Source organism: Procambarus clarkii, chromosome 23, assembly GCF_040958095.1.
Source record: "Procambarus clarkii isolate CNS0578487 chromosome 23, FALCON_Pclarkii_2.0, whole genome shotgun sequence".
NCBI classification, from domain to species: Eukaryota; Metazoa; Arthropoda; class Malacostraca; order Decapoda; family Cambaridae; genus Procambarus; species Procambarus clarkii.
In genome coordinates this window covers 22,995,118-23,005,966 of record NC_091172.1, presented here as the reverse complement: position 1 = coordinate 23,005,966, position 10,849 = coordinate 22,995,118, and positions in this window count along the sequence as shown.

Here is a 10,849-nt window from a genome sequence, read left to right as displayed (position 1 = left end):
CTCCTAGACTTTGCAATAAGTGTTGGAAGTTCGGGCACGGTGTCCATGCACCAGTATTGTGTATCTATGCCCCATGTGTGGGGACGATAGTCATTCTAAGCCCGAGTGCACTTCTCCCCAGGCTCATTGCCTCAATTGCGGTGAGGCCTACCCTACCTTCTCGCGCTCCTGTATACACTACAAACTCGTGGAAGAAAACGCACTCAGATGTACCTCTCTCAACCATATTAAGATAAAAACGAAGATATACCTAATAAATTACCTGTAACCAACCTTACCCCTATTGTCAACCCATGTCTGTTTTTTTTTTAAACGACGCTGTTTGTCGACCTAATTGTATTTGTGCTGCTTTTTCAGCCATGTTCCCCCCTTTTTATATCTTTTTTTTTATTTTATTTTATTTGTTCTCAACTCATTTTATTCTTTATGCTCAATTAGTATTAAGCTTTAGTCATTTAAGTTTTTCATGCCCGAAACGCTTTGCGTAATAGTGGCTTTAGGCATTGTATGTACTAGCTCTATCTATAAATCCACCATTCTTTGTAAAATCTCTTGTATGTATGTACCTTACCTAAATAAACATTTATTATTATTATTATAGATTGGGGACTTGTTTATTTTATAATAGTAAATAGTAAATTAATAATTAAATTAATAATAAATTAATAAAAAGTAAATAATAAATTAATAATAAAAAGTAAATTAATAATAATAAATTAATAAAAAGTAAATTAATAATATTATTTATTATATAATAATTTATTAACATAGTATAATGATAAGCAATTATTTTTATTGAATCAAATAGCTAATTAGGGTGAATGATAAATAATTAGTGACAAGTGCATAACAAAGTATTAAAGAATACTTATAATGAATAATCATTATAACGATAAAGTATTAAATCAATTACAATTAATAGTTACATCTATAGTTAGTAATTGAAAGTTGCATTATTTGAATTTACACTAATTACAATTCATGGTAATATTTCTTAGCTATTTGCATGCTTATCACTTTGGGGGTTCCGGCGGAGCACCCCCATCCCGCGAGGGCCAGCGGCACTGAACCCTTAACCTCGAAGGGCGAGCGGCGTCTGGCCGCTGTAACTAGGAATGTGACTACTCGCACTGTGGTTGTAACTGTGCCCGTGACAGGTTTTCCTGACCGAAAAAGTTACCAAACCGGGTCTACTAGACAGATGCTACAAGTGAAACAGCTTCCTTGCCGAAGCAAACGGAGCGCCATCGCGACGTGCCATGAGCATAAAGAGGCAAGAGCCCATCAACTAGACCTTGCGAGGCGAGTGTTCCTCGCCAACCTTTAACTAGGAATATGGCCACTCCTTTCTGTGACAGCAACCATGCCTGCATCCCAGGAGAGATCATTAAAAACAGCCAGGTTCCTCCTGACTGAAAAAGGTACAAAACCCGATCTACTAGGCAGTTAATCAGTTAAAACTAAATGTTTACAGTTAAAGTTAAACTAGCTGTTCTACTAGGCAGTTAACATGCTGCAATTTAAACAGCGTCCTTGGTGAAACCAACGGAGCTTCATCGCAACGGTCCAGACCAGATGTTTTGTCAGTGCGCAGCTGCTTGCTTGTCGAGAACAGGGCAGAGCTTATATAACCTCGGCTCGTTGCGCGCGCAGCTTGGGCGATTAGACTCGGCTCCCAGACATACGTTTTCCTTCCTCTCAGAAAACCCACAGCTTTTTTGGGAAAAGCAGTGTTCTTATCTCCTCAAGGGCACTAGACTTGGATTTAAGGGATAGGATTATCTCATTAACATCAGTGGAATTTGTAGGCTTTAGGTACAGAGACTGTGGATAGTTTCCTGTAAGATAATCCTGAACATCAGTACTGGAAGATGGAATATCATTTGCAAGGGATGACCCAATGGATGAGAAGAACCTATTGAACTCAATAGCAGTATCAGAGGCTGTAAGCTGACCATCGTTATTGGACTGGAGTATTGGTTTGTTATTTAAAATCTTCTTTGATCCCAATATTTGTGAAATTGTGCTCCATGTTTTCTTAATGTTGCCCTTTGGGTAAACTTATCTTCGTAGTATTTAGTTTTGACTCTTCTAGTTATTTTAGATAGCAATGACGAGTAATTCTTTGAAAATTCTTTGGAGACGATTCCTGACCTATACTTCTTCTCAAGGTCATGTTTTTTATTAATGGATTTAAGTATTCCTTTTGTAAGCCAAGGATTGTTTAGCCTTTTAGTTGTGACTTGTTTCATTAGCATAGGACAGTGGATGTTATAAAGGCTGAGAGTTTTTTTGAAGAAAAGATTGCACTGCTAGGTTGATGTCCCTTATGTTACCTAATTCGGACTCTCAGTTGACATTAGCAGCAGCAGCTATAAAATTGCCTATAGCAGTTTCATTGTGCAGCCTATATCAATTGTGCAAACGTATCAATTGTGAGATTAGCTCTGCACATATGTCAGTTGCTCACTTTCGCGCTCTCACAAACGAAAAAAAAAAAAAACGTGTGCGCGCAGCATTTCGCGCGATCGAGCGGCAACACTGAAAAGTGTATACTCTTTTTCACTGTCCTGACGTTAATTTACGATGTACGTATTTAATTTTTGTACTAATGTGTTCGCAATAGAATGTTCTAGAAGAACATAAGTATAAAATGTCACCAAAGCATGAGTTAGACCAGTACCAAATAAAGAACTACGTCGAACACTAGCCGTGAGCGCCAAACAGCGACGAAATGTTTCTACTCTTTTTCAGAGTTGTCAACGCCACACTTGTCCTGTAGCGTTAAATTTGGTATCACTGAGATGGCAATAAAATTCCCTACACGGACATATGCATATAAATGTAGAATCATGACCGCGGCTCACCCGCAAGAGAGTGGGAAGTAGCTAAAGTGTTACCTGTTACTGCACACCCGAAGGCACATCGGCGAAACTCCTAATAAAAAGTGTATTCACTTTTTCACTGTTCTGACATTAATTTTCGATGTACGTATTTCATTTTTGTACCAATGTGTTCGCAATAGAATGTTCTAGAAGAACATAAGTATACAATGTCACACAAGGATGCGTTAGACCGGCACAAAATATAAAACTACGTCGATTACACTCGTCGTGTCAACAATACAATGGTCTTGCCACGATGATGCCATGCAATGCCGTGCTCCCAAAAAGGCTATGCGGCTATTAGAGAAAAAAAATTCATGGCAAACATTTTTAAACTATCCCCAAGTCGATCGGATAAAAATTGGATTTTATATAAATATTTTTTGAGGTAGGATCTTAAACATAATACAGGGTACAAAACACAATCGAATCTGCCCATAGAAGGAAAACAGCATGTCAACGATTTGGGAATAATGATGTCTGACGACCTAACGTTTAGGGAGCATAACCAAGTATTGCGTCAGCCAGAAAAATGATCGGATGGATTACGAGAACCTTCAATTCCAGAGATCCCATCACAATGGTTGTACTCTTCAAATCACTTGTGTTGTCCCGTCTTGAGTACTGCTCAGTACTCACTTCCTCCTTCAGAGCCAACCAGGTAGTGCTTAGTTTTTATCTTAAACTGGTTGAGAGAGGTACAGTCTTTAACATGATTGGGAAGGTCATTCCACATTCTGGGTCCCTTGATTTGTAGAGCATTTCTACTTTGATTAAGAGTACCAACGATACAATTATTAGTCTCCTTGATATAATTTACTCAGCCCTTGATAAAAATGAGTTTCCGATTGGACTCTTCATTGACCTGAGAAAGGCCTTTGATACTGTTAATCACAATTACCTCTTACATAAACTTCATCATTATGGATTCCGAGGCCATGCACTGGACTATATCCAATCCTATCTTAGTGATAAACACCAATGTGAAACCATCAATAATATAACCTCTCCCACTCTACCAATAACCGTTGGAGTGCCACAGGGCAGCATCTTGGGACCTCTCCTATTTCTTATATACATCAATGATCTGCCTAATGTCTCTAACATTCTGAAACCTATTTTGTTTGCTGATGATACTACCCTCATCTACTCTAACCCCAACCCACATACACTAAATAATGTTGTTAATAATGAACTAAAAAAAGTCGACTTATGGATGTCAACCAACAAACAAACAAACACTTAACATAGAAAAGACCTACTACATCTTATTTGGAAGCAAATCTACAAATGTAATTCAACTTCAGATAGACAATGTAAACATTACCAGGAGACTCAACTTCAGCACCCAGATACAACACATAACTAAGAAAGTCTCTTAAACAGTCGGTATACTCTCCAAAATCAGATATTATGTACCTAACTCTGCTCTCATCTCTCTATATAACAGACTGAACAAAAACCATCTAATTATCGCAGGGGACTTCAATATTGACCTCTGCGAGCCTGAACACCCTACTGCTGTTAGCTTCCTCAACTGTATGAATTCCTGCTTCCTCATACCCTTAATCACTAGACCAACTAGAATCACTGATAGTACTGCTACGACTCTAGATCACATCTGGATCAACATAACCTCTCCGCTTACTTACTTACTTACTCTCTGTTAAACTAGTTAGTTACTTAGTTACTCTCCGCTAAAAAAGCGAGAGTAACGCCTGTCCACAAATGTGGTGATCTCACAGATGTTAACAACTACAGACCTATATCAATCCTGCCAAACTTGTCAAAAAATTTTGAAAAACTAATCTATAAGCAGCTTTACTCATATTTAGCCAAACTCAATATACTTAGCCCTTGCCAATATGGCTTCAGGCCCAAAAAAAGCACTAACGATGCACTTATTAGTATGCTTAACTCGATTCATACAGCTCTTGATAAAAATGAGTTCCCTGTTGGGTTATTTGTGGACCTGCGTAAAGCTTTCGATACTGTCAACCACCAAAACCTTCTTCTTAAATTACATCATTATGGTGTCAGAGGACACTACCTACAATACCTCAAATCCTACCTTACTGACAGGCTCCAATGTGTTTCTGTGAATAATACAATTTCTCCCACCCTACCCATCAACATTGGTGTTCCCCAGGGCAGCATACTTGGCCCTCTCCTCTTTCTCATCTACATTAATGACCTTCCAAATGCCTCCCAACACCTCAAACCAATTCTATTTGCTGACGACACAACCTTCATTTACTCCAGTCCTGATCCCCTTGCTCTAAATGCCACAGTAAATACTGAGCTAAATAAAGTCCATCTGTGGCTAACTGCCAACAAACTCACCCTTAACATTGACAAAACTTTCTATATTCTGTTTGGCAATAAATCCTCTAATCAAATAAATCTCAAAATAAACAATACCCAAATTTGTAACAAATTAGATGGCAAATTCCTTGGCATTCTCATTGACCACAAGCTGAATTTCCAGGGTCACATTCTAAACATATCAAAAAAAGTTTCAAAAACTGTGGGCATTCTTTCTAAGATCAGATATTATGTACCACGCCCTGCCCTGGTGACTCTCTATTACTCCCTTATCTATCCATATCTCAACTATGGTATTTGTGCTTGGGGTTCTACTACCCAAAATCACTTACGTCCTCTAATTACTCAACACAAAGCTGCTATTAGGACAATATCCAACTCTGGCCCCAGACATCACTCGGTACCCCTACTCAAATCTCTGAATATGTTAGACATTAAGTCACTGCACATTCTCTCATGTGTATTATACATATATAAAACGCTAAACTATAATGCCAATCCTGATCTCAAAAGCTTCATAGAAGGTTGTAACAGAACCCATGAGCACCACACCAGAAATAAATACAGTTTTGATATTCCTAGAGTACGACTTAATCAAACCAGAAATGCTCTACAAATCAAGGGGCCCAGAATGTGGAATGACCTTCCCAACCATGTTAAAGACTGTACCTCTCTCAACCAGTTTAAGTTAAAAACGAAGCTATACCTAATAAATTCCCTGTAACCTACCTTACCCCTCTATTGTCAACCCATGTATGTTTTTTGTTTTTTTTTGTTTTTCAAATCAACGCTGTTTGAATGTAACTTTCTGTAATAATTTGTAATTGTATTTGTGCTGCTTTTTCAACAATGTTCCCCCCTCTTTTACCTCTATTTTAATTTGTACTCAACGCATTTTTTTCTTTTTACCCATTAGTTTTAAGCTTTAGTCATTAGTGTTTTTTCCTGCCCGAAACGCTTTGCGTAATTAGTGGCTTTAGGCATTGTATGTACTAGCTCTATCTATAAAGCCAACAAACTTTGTAAAATCTCTTTATGTATGTACCTTTACCTAAATAAAAATTATTATTATTATTATTATTATTATATTATTATTATTCTTATATACTTCAGGTATAATCACCGACAGCACTACAGACCATTACCCCACATTTCTCTTAACTAACATTATCAAACCACCTCTTGAGTCAAGGGAGTTAAGCTTTAGGCTGCACAATGAAACTGCTTTAAACAATTTTATAACTGCTGCTGCTAATGTCAACTGGGAGTCCGAGTTAGGTAACATAGGGGACATCAACCTAGCAGTGCAATCTTTTCTACAAACAACTCTTAGCCTTTATAACACCCACTGTCCTATGCTTACAAAACAAGTCACAAACAAAAGGCTTAACAATCCTTGGCTTACAAAGGGAATACTTAAATCCATTAACAAAAAACACGACCTTGAGAAGAAGTATAGGTTAGGAACCGTCTCCAAAGAATTCTCAAAGAATTACTCGTTATTGCTATCTAAAATAATTAGACGAGGCAAAACTAAATACTATGAAGATAAATTTACCCAAATAAAGAGCAACATTAAAAAAACTTGGAGCACAATTTCACAAATATTGGGATCAAAGAAGATTTTAAATAACAAACCAACACTCCTGTCCAATAACGTTGGTCAGCTTTCAGCCTCTGATTCTGCTATTGAGTTCAATAGGTTCTTCTCTTCCATTGGGTCATCCCTTGCAAATGATATTCCATCTTCCAGTACTGATGTTAATGACTATCTTACAGGTAACTATCCACAGTCTCTGTACCTAAAGCCTACTAATTCCACAGATGTCAATGAGATAATCCTTTCCCTTAAAACCAAGTCTAGTGCCCTCGAGGAGATACCAACTTTAATTTACAAAAAAGCCTCCAGATCTTTAGCCCCTGCTATTGCATTGCTCTTCAACAAGTCACTTGAACTCCAAACCTTTCCAGACATTCTAAAAAAAAGCAAGAGTAACCCCTGTCCACAAATGTGGTGATCACACAGATGTTAACAACTACAGACCTATATCAATCCTGCCTAACTTGTCAAAAATATTCGAAAAACTAATCTACAAGCAGCTTTACTCTTTTCTAGCCAAACACAATATACTTAGCTCATGTCAATATGGCTTCAGACCCAAAAAAAGCACTAACGATGCACTTATTAGTATGATTAACTTGATTCACGCAGCTCTTGATAAAAAGGAGTTCCCTGTTGGGTTATTTGTGGACCTGCGTAAGGCTTTTGACACTGTCAACCACCAAAACCTTCTTCTTAAATTACATCATTATGGAGTCAGAGGACACTCCCTGCAATACCTCAAATCTTATCTTACTGACAGGCTCCAGTATGTTTCTGTGAATAATACAATTTCTCCCACCCTACTCATCAACATTGGTGTTCTTCAGGGCAGCATACTTGGCCCTCTCCTCTTTCTCATCTACATTAATGACCTTCCAAATGCCTCCCAACACCTCAAACCAATTCTAATTGCTGACGACACAACCTTCATTTACTCCAGTCCTGACCCCCTTGCTCTAAATGCCACAGTAAATACTGAGCTAGAAAAGTCCATCTTTGGCTAACTGCCAACAAACTCACCCTTAACATTGACAAAACGTTTTATATTCTGTTTCGCAATAAATCCTCTAATCATATAAATCTCAAAATAAACAATACCCAAATTTGTAACAAATTAGATGGCAAATTCCTTGGCGTTCTCATCGACCACAAGCTGAATTTCCAGGGACACATTCTAAATATATCAAAAAAGTTTCAAAAACTGTTGGCATTCTTTCTAAGATCAGATATTATGTACCCCGACCTGCCCTGGTGACTCTCTATTACTCCCTCATCTATCCATATCTCAACTATGGTATTTGTGCTTGGGGTTCTACTACCCAAAATCATTTACGTCCTCTAATTACTCAACACAAAGCTGCTATTAGGACAATATCCAACTCTAGCCCCAGACATCACTCGGTACCCCTACTCAAATCTCTGAATATGTTAGATATTAAGTCATTGCACATTCTCTCATGTGTATTATACATATATAAAACGCTGAACTGTAATGCCAATCCTGACCTCAAAAGATTCATTGAAGGGTGTAATAGAACCCATGAGCACCACACCAGAAATAAATACAGTTTTGATATTCCTAGAGTACGACTTAATCATACTAGAAATGCTCTTCAAATCAAGGGACCCAGAATGTGGAATGATCTTCCCAACCATGTTGTTAAAGACTGTACCTCTCTCAACCAGTTTAAAATAAAAACGAAGCACTACCTAATAAATTTCCTGTAACCTACCTTATCCCTCTGTTGTCAACCCATGTATGTTTTTTTTTTCAAAACAACGCTGTTTGAATGTAATTTTCTGTAATAATTTGTAATTGTATTTGTGCTGCTTTTTCAGCCATGTTCCCCCCTCTTTTACCTCTATTTTTATTTGTTCTCAACACATTTTATTCTTTTTACCCATTAGTTTTTTACCCATTAGTTTTAAGCTTTAGTCATTAACGTTTTTCCTGCCCGAAACGCTTTGCGTAATAGTGGCTTTGGGCATTGTATGTACTAGCTCTATGTATTAACCCAACAAACTTTGTAAAATCTCTTTATGTATGTACCTTACCTAAATAAACATTTATTTATTTATTTATTTATTTATTTATTTATTTATTTATTTATTTATTTATTTATTTATTTATTATGCACTAATCTATCCCTATCTTAATTATGGTATCTGTGCATGGGGTTCAACCACTGCAAACCACCTCAAGTCCATCATCACCCAGGAAAAATCTGTTATCAGATTTTAGCTAGACATTTAATAATACAATCAGAGGTACTTTTTCTTTGAGGAACCCAAACAAATTACTAGACAGCTGATCACCTATTATATATAAAAGTCTATTTAAAATGATCCTCTCCATCATCTTACAAAAACACGAGGTTAAGGACAGGTCTGTACTCTCCATTGGCTTTAGGGATAGGGATGATCATAGCTTTTTTCCATTTACTGGGAATACTGCCCTCTTTATAACTAATATTAAAGAGGTCTAAAAGTGGGCTTTTCGTCATAATGGCAAGTTCATTAAGTATTTCATAAGTTACTCCATCCTCCCCAGGGGCGGTAGATTTCCCAACTTTAATCGCCGTTATTAGTTCTTCTCTGGTAATGCCTGTGCAAGTGACACCACGACTGTTACCTGCTGTAAGTATAAAATCCTTTCTTAGATCTTTCCAAGAATCTAATGACTCTCTCGTTACAGCGGGTAATGAACTAAGTTTGGCAGCTTCCGCCCATTTATTTACGAGACCATTTGCAATTCCTTGCGGGTCAGGATGTGCAACAAAATTATGCTTTTTACCCCTTATTTTATTTACGTCTTGCCAGATTTCCTTCAAGTTTCTGTTACTCCCAACTTTCTCTGCAAACTCCTGCTAATACTTGCTCCTAATTTCCTTTATCTTCTCCCCACACAGCCTAGCAACTGCCAGTAAAGCATTCTTCCCTTCCTCAGTCCTACCATTCCTATTCTAATTTCAGTGAGCTCTTCTCATTGTCAATGTCCACCCCTTAAGCATCTTGTCATGTGTATAATTTTCTTTTCTGGTTGGATGCTTTTTTATACTAGATGTTTTCCGGTTCAATGTTGCATTAAATACATCTACCTCCTTAATTAAATCTTCATAAAATGCTTCTGCCGAAACTGGCTTATAAGTATTATACCAAGACTTAATATGGCCAACAAGACCCCTTAATTCTCCCTCATTAAACTTTAACCTTTTCCTCTGAAGGCAGGCATGCTTTTTATCTAGTTTAAGCTGTATTTGTAATGCAAAATTATCACTTAGCATTTCATCCACAGTAAGACAATTCCCCTCTATACCCTCAGCATTTATCAAACAAGCATAATCTAATCTCCCTCCCCTCAAATGAGTAGGAGAGGGCTCGCCCAGCAGTTGAACATCTTCATGTTCCTGCAAAAACTGGTACCATCTGCAACCATTTCTATTTGCTTTACCCCTTGATCCTAAAGCTGGATGTCTAGCATTAAAATCCCCTACCACAAGTGTATCTTCAGAAAAGAAGGAATCTGGCAAGTATCTTAAATCAAGGGAGCTATCAGAGATGTATAGATTAATGAAATTTAACTCTTGGTCCTTTAATTGTATCCGCAAGCTAATACTTTCAATACCTCTATATCTCTGAGGGATTCCAGTTATCTCAGCAGGTATGGTACTTTTGACATAACATGAGACCCCCCCTAGTTCCTACATCAGCATATAAATGAAAACCTCTATAGCCATTTAGCCTCAGAATGCTACCATCCCTATCCCCAGTTTCCTGGAGTGCTACTTATTTATTTATTTATTTATTTATATATATACAAGAAGGTACATTGGGTTTGTGAGAATACATTGGATAGTACAGTATTTACATTCTTGTAAAGCCACTAGTACGCACAGCGTTTCGGGCAGTCAATATCCAATGTCAATATAATTGTACAATATACAATGTCAATATTGTACAATATTGTACAATGTACAATGTAATGTACAATGTACAATATTGTGTCAATATCAATGTACAATATACTATGTCAATA